Source organism: Phasianus colchicus, chromosome 2, assembly GCF_987193195.1.
Source record: "Phasianus colchicus chromosome 2, bPhaCol1.hap1.1, whole genome shotgun sequence".
Lineage (NCBI taxonomy): Eukaryota > Metazoa > Chordata > Aves > Galliformes > Phasianidae > Phasianus > Phasianus colchicus.
In genome coordinates this window covers 24,778,085-24,792,630 of record NC_143437.1, presented here as the reverse complement: position 1 = coordinate 24,792,630, position 14,546 = coordinate 24,778,085, and the positions used below count along the sequence as shown (strand labels likewise).

Here is a 14,546-nt window from a genome sequence, read left to right as displayed (position 1 = left end):
CGTAAACTTGCAACAAGACTGTAAAGATGGGAGAGAGAATAAGGGAATATTGTCGAACAGGGTAGAATGCTTGTTGTGGACTAATACAGCAAGTCATTTTGCCACTATAAAACCATTTTCAGACAGCTGCAAGGATTCTCATGTACTGGAGCTGGAACAGGAGAAAAGGAATAGATCTTGGTAGATCTGCTGCTATAATCCTTTCTCTGTTCCAGGCAAAGCCACGGGGCTAGACCTTGCTTGTTGTGGTGTTTAGTCACCTTTGCACTTTATCTTACCAGCAAATCTCAGGCTGGGAATCAAATTGCAGCCCTCCTCAGCAGGGAGGAGGGCTGTGTGATCCACCTTCTATTGTTGAGGAGTCATCGCTAAACCAAACGCAGGAGGAAAATTACCTGTCCTGGGGTGAAAAGCAAAGAGGTGGTGCTGTCCTTCCGTCCTGGGAACACGAAGACAGCGAGGCAAGAGAACCACAATTTCTAGCTTTGGGAACCAAACCTGCCTTTTTTTTTTTGCTTTCACGGCAAAATTGTTTTTGCCGGTGTGATGTATGGTCTGAAACCATTATGACTCTGTGCTTTCCTTTGAGTTAATATTTAATTCCTTCTTAAACATTAACTATGGCTAGAGCTACTTTTGTAAAAGAGCATTGCTGTGCTAATAACCCTAATCGTTTCCTTTTAAAAAGCTTTGGGAACAATGAGGAGCACTGTATGTGTCTGAAAAGTAAACTCTTTTAATGACATGTAACTGTTTTGCAACACAAATATTTTTTTGCTGTTTCTTCTGATGTTTACAAACTGTTCCTGCCCAAACTGCAATCCATGAATATTCTGTGGTGAACCCACCTCTTGAGCCTACACTTTTGTTGTGAAGCAAAGCAGTAAAGCAAAGATCAATGTCCCTTTACTCTCACCAGTTCATGTGGTATTAAGTCAAGTGCAAGTCAAATATAAATATATTTGTAGCTATAACTACCAGACAAATAGCTCTTGTCGCAAACATTTCTCAACCACAGACATCAGGAAGAGAATCTTTTATGTATTTATTTCTAATTGTTATCAAGCACCAAAGACTGTGCAGTCAGCTGAATGTTAACCCTATTGTGGGTATAGTACCCTAGAGATGAGAGCCTAGCTGAATTTTTCTGCCAAATGATAAATGGTTTTATTTAGGGCCTATGACAGAGGCTAGAAGAAGAGAAGCTGCCTCCAGACGCTCATGCTCATGCAGCTCTGCTGGTAGAAGTGGAATTATGGAGGAGGTTTGGGCACTGCTAGTGAGACATGGGACCTCCAGGTGAGCATGGAAGGCAGCCAGCAGCACAGACCCTACTGTGGAAGTTCTGTGGAGTTCTAGGACTTTTCCTTAAAATAAATAAATGCCTGTGTATTAACACCTTAGCTCTTGAATTACTTCAGGGATCAGTTCTGAAACTGGTGCAAAGAAAGTGAAACTCACAATGTGAAGGTGTTTCATGCTGGCTGTGCTGCAGAGCAGTGAGGTGGGGGGTAGGATGATTGCCCCTGCAGTTCAGTCCTTGCTGCTGTAAAATTCACAGCCATCCAGGCAGCTTTAGAGCAGAGCAGGAGAGCTGAAGATTTAATGATAGTTCTGGTATACGTAATTGTGAGCAGGAGTGAAGTGGTTTGAAGCAGTGTCCGTAAGACCCAGACCTAGTTATAGTAGCAACATTGGGTGCTGCTGATGGGTAGAGAGTTGAAATCACTCATGCTGAAGTTACTGCCTGCACCAGTAGGGCACTGTACTTCAGCCTTTGAAGGCAGAACTGTGAGACACCTCTGAGTCAGCACTTGGTGCTGTCATCTTCTGAACCTGCTGTTGCTACCAGTGCACTCAGCTGAACGCAGGTGGCAGTAGCATGAGAGCAGATGAGAAGAGTCCTTGTCAGCATGGTCAAAGAAAAAGATGTATGGTCACTTTTTCATTTAATTGCTTTTTGGGAATTTTTTGTTAAAGTCACTTGTCACTGCTGGGTCCTGGTGAGTCCTTGCATTAGTGGACAAAAAAAAAAGGGGGCAACTGATGTCATCTACCAAGACTTATGCAGGGCCTTTGACGTGGTCCTGCTGAACTGTATCCTCATCTCTAAATTGGAGATAGATGGATCTGAAGGCTTTAGGTGGATAAAGACTTGGTTGGATGATCATAGCCAGAGGCTTGCTGTTAATGACTGTGTAGGGGGAGGGATGATCACAAGTGGGTTGTCCCCAAGGTCCATGTTGGGACTGGTGCTCTTGTACATTTTTATCAGTGATGTAGACAGCACGATGAAGTGTACCCTCAGCAAGTTTGCTGATGACACCATGCTGAGTGGTGTGTTTTCCACAATAGAAGGGAGGGACGCCATCCAGAGGAACCTGGAAAGGCTTGAAAAGTGAGTACACAAGAATCTAATGAGATTTATCAAGGGTAAGCACAAGGTGTTGCACTTGGGTTGAGGCAATCCCAGATATGAGCGCAGACTGGGAGAACTCACTGGGAGCAGCACTACAGAAAAGGACTTGAGGGTCCTGATGGATGAAAAGCTGTATGTGAGCCAGCAGTGTGCTTTTGCAGCCTGGAAAGCCAACAGTCTCCTAGGCTGCATTAAAAGAGGGGTGGCCAGTAGGGAGAGGGAGATGATTATCCCTTGCTGCTCTGTTCTTGTAAGATTCTATCTTTGTAAGATTCTATCTGGAGTACTGTATCCAAGCCTGGGCCTCCCAGTACATAAAGAGTGTGGAGCTATTGGAGTAGGTCTAGAGAAGGGTTATTAAAAGCAGTGCTCCAGCACTGATCATTTTGTAATGAAAGGTTGAGGGAACTGGACTTGTTTAGCTTGGAGAAGAGAAGACTTTGAGGAGACCTCATTGTGACTTTCCAGTGCTTGAAGGGATCTTACGGGTGGGAGGGGAATGGACTTCTTACGTGGTCTGTTAGTGACAGGATGAAGGGGAATGGCTTTAAACTAAGAGAGGGGAGGTTTAAACTAGTGTTAAGGAGAAATTCTTAATTCAGAGGGTTGAGACACTGGCACAGGCTGCCCAGAGAAGTTGTGAGTGCCCTATCTTTGGACCCACTTTAAAGCTGGGTTGAATGGGTTCCTGGACAGCTTGATCTACTAGTTGGTGACCCCCTGGAGCCTCCTATGAGGTTCTATTAAAGCTATGTATTCTAGGTTATCTGTTCTGATTCTGTGAATCTCTTGAGTGCTGCAGTTCTAGAGGCCTCATGAATGACCCCAAGAGAGAAGACCCGCTTCCCAAAGCAGCATCTTTCTGTGTGGAGGTGAGGTAGGAATGGGTATTTGGATAGTAGGTGGGGAAAAATAAGAGTTCTCTTAGGAGAGCTGTGGTTGGTATAGCGTTTCTCTTCTTGCATATGCTGTTTTGAGTACAGTTAACGTGCAGGTTTTCAGCCCTCTGCTGATGCAATTAAATTTTCCTATATACCTTTTCTGCAGGGCAGGAATTGTCCTATTTATTTTGTGGTTCTGGCAAAATCAATTTTGTTACTATTCCCCCTCACGCTTGCATAGTAAGCTATGCTGACCAGTCAGCAGTTCTGCGGAAAGCATTGTAGCAATGCTGCCTCTCCAGTTCTGCCAGCCTGTGTGGCTGCCCAGTATAGCTTCTGGGATACTGGCCCCACTGAGCTTTTCCATGTTCTTCATCATCACCAAGCAGACCTTGGAACAAATGAGATATAGCACCAAAGGACTTGTTCAGGAGTTTGTTGTGTACTTTTTGCCAGGATAGAAGGGAATAGAAAGCTAGGTCGTTATGTATTTCAAAAAAAGGAGAAGAAAAGATTGAAACTTCCTTTTTCTAAAAGCCCTGAAGCTCAGGAGCTGCTTTACTCTCTCCTCCTTCTTCCACTTTGTGAAAATTATACCAGTCCAACAAGCTCTGTTACTTACTCACCCTTTACTTCCTGGAAAACAAAGATGTAGAACTGGAAAGGAGCTTATGAGTTAATGAGTCTAGGCTCTCTTGCCTCAGCAAGCATGTTGCTTGGTCCCTTTCTTAAACTTATCACATTTCTTCTAAAAAGTTCCGTTTGGTTGTGTGGTTGTTTTTTTTTTTTTTTTGGAACCTGAACTCTGCATCTTGTGTTCAGTACCACTCATGTAACTTGTAGCCTAAGAGTGCTCTCCAGTTGCGTGAAAAGTCTATCCGCCTTTGCCGGGAGCTCTTTGGCCGTGCCCAGCTGAACCTGGTGCCCAGGCACTCCTTGCTCCCCGTACCTTCGCTGGGCTGGGTTGGCTCCCTGCCTGACCTGATTCCTTTATGGCTCTCTCTAGTATCTTTGTATTCGTAGCTATCTGCTCCAGGAGGCTGCCACTTGATTCGGACAAGCCTGGTGTGCAGGATAATAGGCATTTAAGAAGGTGTGGAAATGTCTTTAGGGAGGAGAGTAGCATAAGAGAGCACCACAAAAGGAGTGGTGTTTGCATGAAACTGAGGTACTTGGAATGTGGGAGGCGACTTTACCTATTAGACAGGGTCTGGGTGGGATGCGTGAGGCCAAAATGAGACCAAAAAATGGGAAAGGAATAGGAAACTGGAGCTCGAGTAGAATAATATAGGAAGTGTAGTTGGACGTAACACTGAGCCTTGAGAAACAGAGGACGGGCTGTCACTTATCAGGAAATGGCAAGAAACACTGCAGAAGGAGGGTGGCACAGGAAAATCAGTAGGAAAGGAGCAGGGTTTTGGCAGTTTAATTGGTGTGTTCTTGCATTGAAAAATACATTGCTGCTGTACGGAAAACTGCTTGTGTTATGGGGCAGGTATGGGATGACTGTGCGCCGTGCAATGCAGAAGTGTAAACTTCTCTCTCTTTGTATAAAAGCTCCAAGGATATCCCAAACACAAGACCCTGGATTTCAGATTTCTCTGTTTAGTCTGCGTGCTATAATTTAATCTAATATGACAAAATATTTGTAAGCACACATTTGTTTTGTCATGTGTATGTTTTACTTCTGATTTAAAACAGAATTAGCATTTCATATGTGATATTCTCTCTTTAAAAGAAAAGGGGGGAGAAGACTCCTATCCAGTGCTGGCCTTGTCGTTTGCTAATCTGCTCTGATCAAGTTTTATGACCTGGGATCATGCTAATCCCCAGTGGTCATGTAGTTACTATAGTTTCACCGATAGAACAAGGATTGCGTGCAGCAAGGCAATGCAGCAACAGCTCATAGCTGGGGTAATTCTGGATGTGGGCACGGACCTGCTCCAACCTCCTAGACCCCTCCGTACCTGGATGCAGTAAGCAGCACATCTCTACCACTCATTCCTCTTGTTCTGCTCTGCTTGCATGCTACTCAGAGAGGTTTTGTTGTGCTCCTGGACTTTCAGTGACTTTGGAGTTTGAAGTTGTATGTTGGGGAAAAAAAAAGAAAAGAAAATTTGTACAGATCTTGTGTCCTACTTCATAAAAAGTGGTTTGTTGTTTTGCAGATAAGTAATCCTCCTAGGACAAAGGTTACAGTAAGTTTTATGGACTCAGTGGATGAACTCTGGGTGTGGGTATCAATAGTGCTGTGCTATTTTAAAGACTTCTTTTTCTTCACAGTTCATCTCTGCATCCCTCAGTGTCTCCATGTGTCAGGTAGAATCACAGAATCGTAGGGGTTGGAAGGGACCTCCAGAGATCATTGAGTCCAACCCCCCTGCCAAAGCAGGTTCCCTACACCAGATTGCACAAATAGGTATTCAGGCGGGTCTTGAATATCTCCAGAGAAGGAGAGCCCACAACCTCCCTGGGCAGCCTGTTCCAGTGCTCCGTCACCCTCACTGTAAAGAAGTTCTTGCGCACGTTTGTGTGGAACTTCCTATGCTCCAGTTTCTGACCATTTCCCCTTGTCCTGTCAAGGAAAATGAAGATTCTTTTTACTTCATAAATCCCAGTGACTCTGAGGAGAGGGGGTGCTACCATATTAATTTATGGGGGGCAAAAAACGGGGCAAGGCAAGATAAAGCATCAAAGATTGCTATCTGTACGGCTTGTCTGCTAACTGAGAGATATGCTGTGAGTCTGTTTTATACTCACAAAAAGGAAAAGTCCATCAAAAAGTGTGATATTGCTTACATAAATGCTGCTACGGCTCTGCCTGTGACAGTCTGGCTTTATTAGAAAACCTATGCAGTCTCAAAAGTTGGGTTTATGTGACATTGATTTTTTGATCCATTGCTGTAAATTGCATGTAAATTTAAATTTATTGATTCATATTGCACTGGGATGATAAGTGTTATCAATTGATGTGCAATTTCCTCAAATGCCTTCACCATCAGGAGAAGCTGCAGATGCTGGGTGGGATGTTGGTATGTGTACGTTTCCATTTCAGCCCTGTGTAGGGCCCTACAGAGAGGCAGGATGCAGCCGTGCCTCTCTCTGCTGTGCTTTGTGACCAGAGGATGTTGGCCCAAACAAATCAGCATATGTCAAACATCTTTCATCAGCTTTGACTTTGCTAATGGCGTTAATTTGCTTTAAATACTTCTGCCATTTCAGATTCTCAGTCCTTTGTCAATGGAATGGGATGTGCCTCCTGTTGAATTTGAGATGTAGAAACCTTCCTGTTCACTTGCCAGACAAGCTCTACTTTGGGTGTAAAAAATGCAGTTATATATCCCCAGCAGACTGTCTCCTCTCTTGTGTATCGGATCCCTTCTCAACCTGGAGGCAAAAGCCAAAATGTCGCAAAGTAGGCAGCTGCTTCTTCCTAAAACACCTGTGAGTCAATTCCCAGTGGGCATGAAGATGAAGATAACCTGGAGTGCTTGCAGGGACAGGCTCCATTCATCACCTAGCAGTTTCTTGCTAATCTGTTTTAACCCTCCCTGACACTTTTCATCAGTCTTACCGTTTCCAAGACTTGTCAGCCAGGAGGGCTGGGTTGCCCACCAGGTGTGGCAGGAAACTGGGGTCCAGGAACATCTGACCTGAATCTTAAACTGGCATGTGTTGAAGATGTTTGTGAACTTCTATTCTAGTGAATAACTGCAGCTCTTCCTCCTGTTGCTATGAAAGCAGCTACTGACACTGCATGTTGGACATCTGACAGTTCATGGGCTGATATCTGTGTGTTGCCTCTCCTGATGATGTGGTGTTACCTATCAGTAACAATTACACAACATTAACTGTGAAATAGAGATAATTGCTGAATTATTTTGAATATCTTGGGGAAAAGCTCTATAATTGCCTAAGATGCAACAGAAGTATGTTGTCTGTCTAAAACAAGAAAGGACTTGATACAGAAATCTCTCCAATCTGAATACAGCACTTTCTTTACTACAGGTAAATGAAAATGGCATACTGACTGATGAAGAAACAACTGCAAGTTGGAGTATTTATTCAATGTGTGCCCATGTATAGCCTTAAAAGCAAAAGCCTATTTATAGAAGATTAATATCGTAATCCTTGTTCTTTTGTTTTAGCGTCTTGTAGCTGAATTGTCTTCTGGAGAGAATGAAAAGAATAGAGTGGAAGTGTGGAAAGGGTGGAAAAGGCTGGATTGCTCAATCATGAAGCAGCTCCAGGCTGATATAGGATGCCACTGCCTATTATATCTTCAGGCAGCATCAGGCTGAGGGTATGAGGTAAGCTACAGTTTGCTTCGTTTCATGAGGCTTTAAGGATTCTGGTTTATAACCGTGTTATATCCATGGAAAATTCTCTCAAGTTGCTCATAGTTCTCATGCTGATTTTCCCTATGAACTCATGTTGTCAAACCCACCCAAATAATTAAATAGAAAAAGGACTTCTTTTGCCCTGCTGTTTTTTCTCTTATATTTGAGGTTTGTGGAGGTGCTCATGCTTTTCAATTTTTTGCCTTAACCTGCAAAGACTAGAGATGTATTTGTTTAGAAACAGCCTCCCATCCATTCCCCCATTCCCCAGATGAGAGCTGAGTGGCTCACCTCATCCTCTGGATGGAAGGTTTTAAGAAATTTCTTGCACTGATGTGCGAAGTACTAAAGCAGGGTAACCAAACTGCAATTTATGTTCAAGAACACATCATCTTTTGTGTGATGGCCTGGACAAGCAATAATGCCAATGTCTTGTGAAAACTGCAAACTGTTTTAAAAGAATTCTTACATTAAATTAAGTAGAAACAGGAATGTTTTTCAAACTTTTTTTTTAAATCTCACATTGCATTATTACTGTTTCTGAATAGCTATTGTGCACAAAAACTGAACTAAAAGCTTTGTGGTTTGTTCCAGTGTTTCACTTAACTCTTTATTAATAGTCATTGGGTTTTTTTTAGGTCCTCCTGTAATTTGATGTCCTTCATTAATGCTCTCAGAAAGCCATGTATAAACAGAGCAAGTGCATTTCATGCCTATTCATTGTTTATTGCTGAAGAGGCCTAATTTTTTCCTGACATTTATTTTTAAAGAAAGAGTTACTATGCTCAACAGAGTAATTGGGCATAAAAGAAAAAAAAAGTCAAGAGCAAGTAAAGTAGAAAATTAGGACATCATTTCTCCAACTCTTCTACCTTAGGCATAAGCCCAAAGATACATTCATGTTTAAACTTTTCTTAATAGCTTGTACATCTGGGGAATGTGTATAGTAAATCAGTTATTCAAATGTAAAGCCAAATGGCAGTGTTTTGGAGCTCTGCATTCCCCTAGATTTTTCAGTTTCATTGTTCTATTTTCTCAATGCCAGAGTCTTTGGAATGTATTGCAACGTGACCTTAGATATTTTATGAAGTACGCCATATATGAAAATGTAATTCCAAAATAAAATACACTTATTTGCCACAGAAGGAAGGAGGTGAACTAGAGATTTGTGGTATCAGTACGTTGTGCTAAGGGAAATTATAAAGCTGAATCGCTTATTTAAGGCTGTCTATTCTGTTATGTTATTATTTTAGAAAGGAACACATAGTAAGATTATGCCAAAGCCACTCCTTTTCATACAGAAAAAGTATTGTGTTTTGTCTCTTATGTTTTTTGTAAAAATTGAAGGTTTATCCACAAAATAGTATATATTGTTGCCCACTACTATATGTTGCACAATAATTTGATTTTTCTATGATTTAAGTTGTTTGGAGATCGAAAGGCTTAGCATATATGCTGCCTGGAAACAAAACAAAATATTTTAAACCCCAAAATGTTTGCTGTACCTAGTATACTCTTTTTCTGTGCATGGGAGCTTAGCTGCTGGTGTAGCTCTGCTAACATGACCTCTATGTAGGTTGTGATTTCCTAGATCAGTACAACTTGTCAGCTGAGTAAGCTACTCTGATGTAAGTATGGTTCTTTTCTAATTGGTGATAGTGATTTTGCCCTGGAAAATGCTCTCATTTTTCAGTACTGGATACTGCTAAAAGGAAGAGAGGGAGACACATTTAGACTGGCTAATGTATCTCTTCAGACTAAACATAGACTTACAGAAAATAGTGAAGCTGACAGAAGTTCATAAATAGCCCATCTACCCTCTCATATCACCTGCCCCAAGTTAGGGTAAGTTGTCTTGGGGGAGGGCAGTGGGGAAGCATGGAATATGGGAAGAGACAAGAGAATTGTGCCTGAATATAAGTAACCTTCTGACACTACATACGTTTACCTTAAAAAAAAAAAAGTCATACATCAACATCTAACAAGATATCCATCAAAGTGAGATATAAGAAATAAAAGAAGTATGTAGTAAAAGGTAATCACAATTTACAAAGTCTGCTGTGCGGGAGGGTGAAGGAAAAAAAACTCTAGAGATGAGTATTGTGATTCATTTTGTAATAATTAATATGAAAGAGTCTTAATCGGTTATAAAACATAACAAAATTCATTAAATAGCAATTGACGTGAATTAACTGTACTTACTTGCACTTTTTATCTATTTTACCCCTGAAAGTTTTTTTATGAGCACCTACAAGATACAGGGATCTTTTGCTAATTAATCAGTTGTGGTCCTGTTCTGCATGCTGTGCAGAACTATATAGCAAACTATAACTATTAGACTCTGGCCAAGCCATGACCTGGCATTATCACTTTTTCATTGGTCTGCTATGGAAATCTTCCATTATAATACGTGTCCTGAACTGCTGTTACGATTGTCCTGAGTATTCACTTTTGTCTGCTGAGAGCGTATTGTCTGGAAACAGAACAAAAAATGTTCAGCCACGTTCATCACATTAGATTGAGATCAAATTGCTTAATGGTAAAGTTTCCCAAAAAAGAATGGCAATATTTGCAGGACAGCAGGTTACTGCTTTTTACCTGCAACATCTCACTAATCTTCACAGATGAAGTGTGGCATTGCATACCGAAGAGGATGGTGGGACTTGAAGCAAACTGGAGAATGGTTAAGGGCTCTTGACTATGTCACCCTTTTCTGGAGCTCAGAAATGATGCTACTCACCAGCTGCAATCAGAGGAGGGTGTTCCAAAGGGAGTGTAACATGCAGTGCATGCAGCTACATCAGCCTGAACGTTTGGCAACCGTGTATAAAAGGGAAAAAGTCCAGAATGTAGCACAATGGAAGTAGTAAAACACCAGTGGTAAAGTAAGACCTTTGCTTTAGAATGATGGGATGAAATCTTATTGTGTTGGATCCAGAGTATCATCTATTAGCTGCAGAGTCATCTGCTTCTGGAGAATCTGATACCTAAGCAGGAGAGGAGGAGAATTTGAGAGTGGTAGGTAGTATCTTGTGGTCAATTCCTCATCTTCAGATTGTCAAGGTGCTCCTTCCGTTTCATCACAAATGTCTCTACTCTGTGCAGTCTGAGGATGTGTAGCCTGCTGATTTCCTGTAATGCCATCAGTCATGGTAGTTTTCTTGAAAACAATTGTGCTTTTGTGTTTTAAGTCACCAGTTGTTGTTAAGGTATGTGAAAGATAAGGGAATGTTGTAGGGAGTTGGGCAAGACCATGAGGAAAGAGGGGAACTTCCCTCTGAAACTGTGCTGCTGTGAGGGGCTCTGAAGCACAGCAGGCAATTTGCAGGGCTAGGTCATAACTTTTTCTCAACTGTTCTATAGTTAGATCAACTGTTACCGTATGAGAAAGTTCAAATCTCAGCACCCTCTTAGTCTTAAATGCATGCTTCTTCCTGTCATTCTGCCATGGCTTTCATAGGAGAAGGTCAAAGTGCAGGTACAAGTGTGTGTGCTGTGCTTGGCATTGCCACATGAGCCGGGCATCTGCAGTCTGTCTGTCCTGCACCACAGTTCAAATCTGTGATGCTTTCTGCATCCCTCTTTGCTCTTGGGTTTTTTTTTTCCTGTAAAGCTATCTAAGGAGCTCTTATAAGATCAGCTTCAGTGTGGATTGTGGATTTTGCTCTCCTCCTCCTCCTATTGCTGGCTGCTCCAGCACTTCTGATCAAATTCCAAGTTTGCTGTAGCTAAGACTCTTTATCAAGGGAAAGCATGCTGTATGCAAAGCACGTTGAAGTGCCCTCTTACAAAATGAGGTTTGACTTTCTGTGATATCAAAAAGAGCATTAAACCAGAATTTAATCCATCCTGGGAAATAGTATTTCACAATCTAATGCCTGAAGCCCTTTTCTTTTTGATATGAGGATCAGAATTTTGATCTCTCTCGTGGTTTGCCTAAACATTTTCTGTTAAATGACTGCAAGTTAATAAGTACAAAATAGTGGGTGGTTAACTACCATTTAGCAGGCCAACACTTTGCCTAAATGGGAAAGCTCTTTGTATAAGATAAGGAGTAAATTGGAAACAGTGAAATTAAATAATGTAGCCACATATTGTAGACATACCTGTTTTGGTATTAAATGAGCTAGGGTTATTTCAGCTTACAACTTACAAAGGCTTTTAAACTCAGCAGTGAGTCTTATCCTGGAACGAAGGTCTGTCCACATGAGTAAGTTGCATGAATGCATCTCTCGCTGCTCAGCCATCTTGGGAAGATTGTTCGAAGCCTATGAGGCGAGGAGAGCTACTGGAACAATTGCCAAGTGACTTAATGAAAAGAAAAAAGCCCACATATGCTGCATGTGAAGTGTCTCCTTCGATAATGTATGATAGTGTGGAACAATGGAGTGGGCAAGCTCGATAAGAATTTCCAGTAGCTTTGTGCTGAGGGAAAGGAGCTATGATAGCTGTGCAGAGAGCAGTTTGTTGTAGACTGATGAAATGACAGGTTTTGTGAAACGATGAGAGGGGAGCTGATACCTGAGCCAGTAATGGGCTGCCAAAGCCAGGAGGGAATTATCATGCTGGAACACTGTTACGAAAGCTGTTGTAAGCATCATGTGCTCCTCCTGGGTGTAATGGTAAGATGGTAGTAAGGCGGTGTCAGACAGAGGTGATGTTAGGATAAATACTAGCATGGCTGTGCCTAAGGACCTTCTGAAATGCCAGTAAAAGTACTCCTGTAGAGGTGAAAAAGCTTATAGTTACCCTTTTAAGGAGAGTTTGGTGTCTTCTGCAGTTAGACTGTTTTGTCTTTACATCACCTTTTCTTAACTGTCATGATACTGGAGTGATCATAATTGCGTATCCTTAGTATGGATATAAACCATGCAAACTTTGAGAGATTTTAAAGCCTTTTGAATGGTTTCTTTAAGGAGAAACTATAATGAATCGTAGAATCATAGAATTCTTAGACTTAGAAGGGACCTTTAGTGTTCATCTAGACCTTGAAACAAACAGGAACATCCACAACTCAACTAGATTGCCCAGGGCCTGATCCAGCCTCACCTTGAAAGACTCCAGAGATGGGGCATCAACAACATCTCTGGGCAGTCTGTTCCAGTACCTCACAATCTTCACTGTAGAACTCCTACTACACAAATCACCACTCTTTAAGTTTGAATCTTATCACAGCAGACCTTGCTAAAGAGCCTGTCCCCATCTTTTGTGTAGCTCCCCTTTAGATACTTCAGATACTATCAGGTCACCCTGAAGCCTTCCCTTTTCCAGGCTGACCAGCCCCAGCTCTTTCAGCCTGATTCTCATAGGAGAGGTGTTCCATCCCTTGGATCATTTTTGTGGCCCTCCTCTGGACACATTTTAACAGGTCCATATCTCTCCTGTACTTATGACTCCACATCTGGATGCAGTACTCCAGGTGAGGCCTCACCAGTGTAGAACAGAGAGGCAGGATCATCTCTCTCAACCTGTTGGCCATGCTGCTTTTGGTGCAGCCCAGGATCTGGTTGGCTTTCTGGGCTGTGAGGGCATGTTGCTGGCTCATGCCCAGCCTTCCATCCACTAGTACCCCCAGGTTCTTTTCAATGGCAGGGCTGTGCTTCACCCTTTTATCCCCCAGCTTGTATTGTAGTGGGGGTTGCTACAACCCAGGTGCAAGATCTATTTGTTGGGCATAATGATATTCTTCTGCACCCAAGTCTGCTCAAGTTTGTCTTGGTCCCTCTGAATGTCATCCTGTCCCTCTGGTGTGTTAACTGCACCTTGCAGCTCGGTGTCATCTTCAAACTTGCTGAAGGATGCACTCAACCCCTCTGCTGATGTCACTGATGAAGATATTAAAGAGCACCGATCCCAGCACTGAACTGTATGGGACACCACTGATCTCCATCCAGGCACTGCACCATTGACTGCCAGCCACTCTCTGGACTCAATCACAGAATCACAGAATCGTAGGGGTTGGAAGGGACCTCCAGAGATCATCGAGTCCAACCCCCCTGCCAAAGCAGGATCCCTACACCAGGTTCTTTGTCCTTTGAACAGTCCACCCATCAAATCCATATCCTTCCAATTTGGGGAGAAGGGTGATGTGGGGTACCTTGTCAGAGGTCTTACTGAAGTCCAGATAGATGACATCAGTGGCTCTTCCCTTGTCCTTTGATTCAGTGGCACCATCATAAAAAGCTGCTAGGTTGGTCAAACTGGATTTGTCCTCAGTGAAGCCACGCTAGTTCATGAACTTGGGTATATCTTGGGTTCAGGCAGTTAACAACCAATACCTATAAATCCTGAATATTGATAGTACCAACAGCAGAAGAAAGGGTCTTGGCTCAATGTTCTTCTTTCTAGATCAGAGGTCTCTGTCAGATGTTTCTCCAAAGTGTTGCTGCAAATCCTTCCTTCACTGTTGCAAATTGATTACCATGCTTTTCTGGTCAACTCTTATACATGCAAGGCTCCAGCAGACAGCTTGCAGTCTCTGGCTTTGCCATTTTCTTCCTTCATCTGACAAATAAGTTTGCTTATAAATCTTATGGAAAGCTGCTCAGGCTGCCTGACTTGGTTCCTATTTACAACTTCTTCATGGAATGTCTTGCTGGTGGTTTATACTGTCTGTGTTTCCTATTTTGTTAAAAGTTATGCCACTTTTGCTGTTTGTATTGCATTGTAATTGCCTGCTTCAGTGGGCATAACAGCTGTGCTCTAGCATAGCCTAACTGCTCAAGGTGAACATGAAAATGCTTAAGGCCTTATACTAGGTAGAAGAGTGTATTATCAGGATTGGGGCAATTATATGAGAGCTGATCTTTTACTGAGTAAAAGGGATTATATTGCAACAGTTTACAACTTTACATGTTGCCAGAGTATTATAAGCTTCCTCAGCACTTGCTAAGCAGATGAGTTCAC

The 14,546-nt window shown here is 42.3% G+C and overlaps 1 long non-coding RNA gene across 1 annotated transcript in view; it reads left to right on the top strand.

Annotated features, from left to right (window-relative positions):
- Positions 1-244: 244 nt before the first annotated feature.
- The window catches only part of LOC116233007 (uncharacterized), a 109,778-nt gene continuing 95,476 nt past the window's right edge, over positions 245-14,546 (top strand). The window contains exons 1-2 of the long non-coding RNA XR_016464057.1: positions 245-461; positions 7,449-7,610. This is a non-coding gene — a long non-coding RNA (uncharacterized LOC116233007). The remainder of the gene's footprint in view (positions 462-7,448; positions 7,611-14,546) is intronic.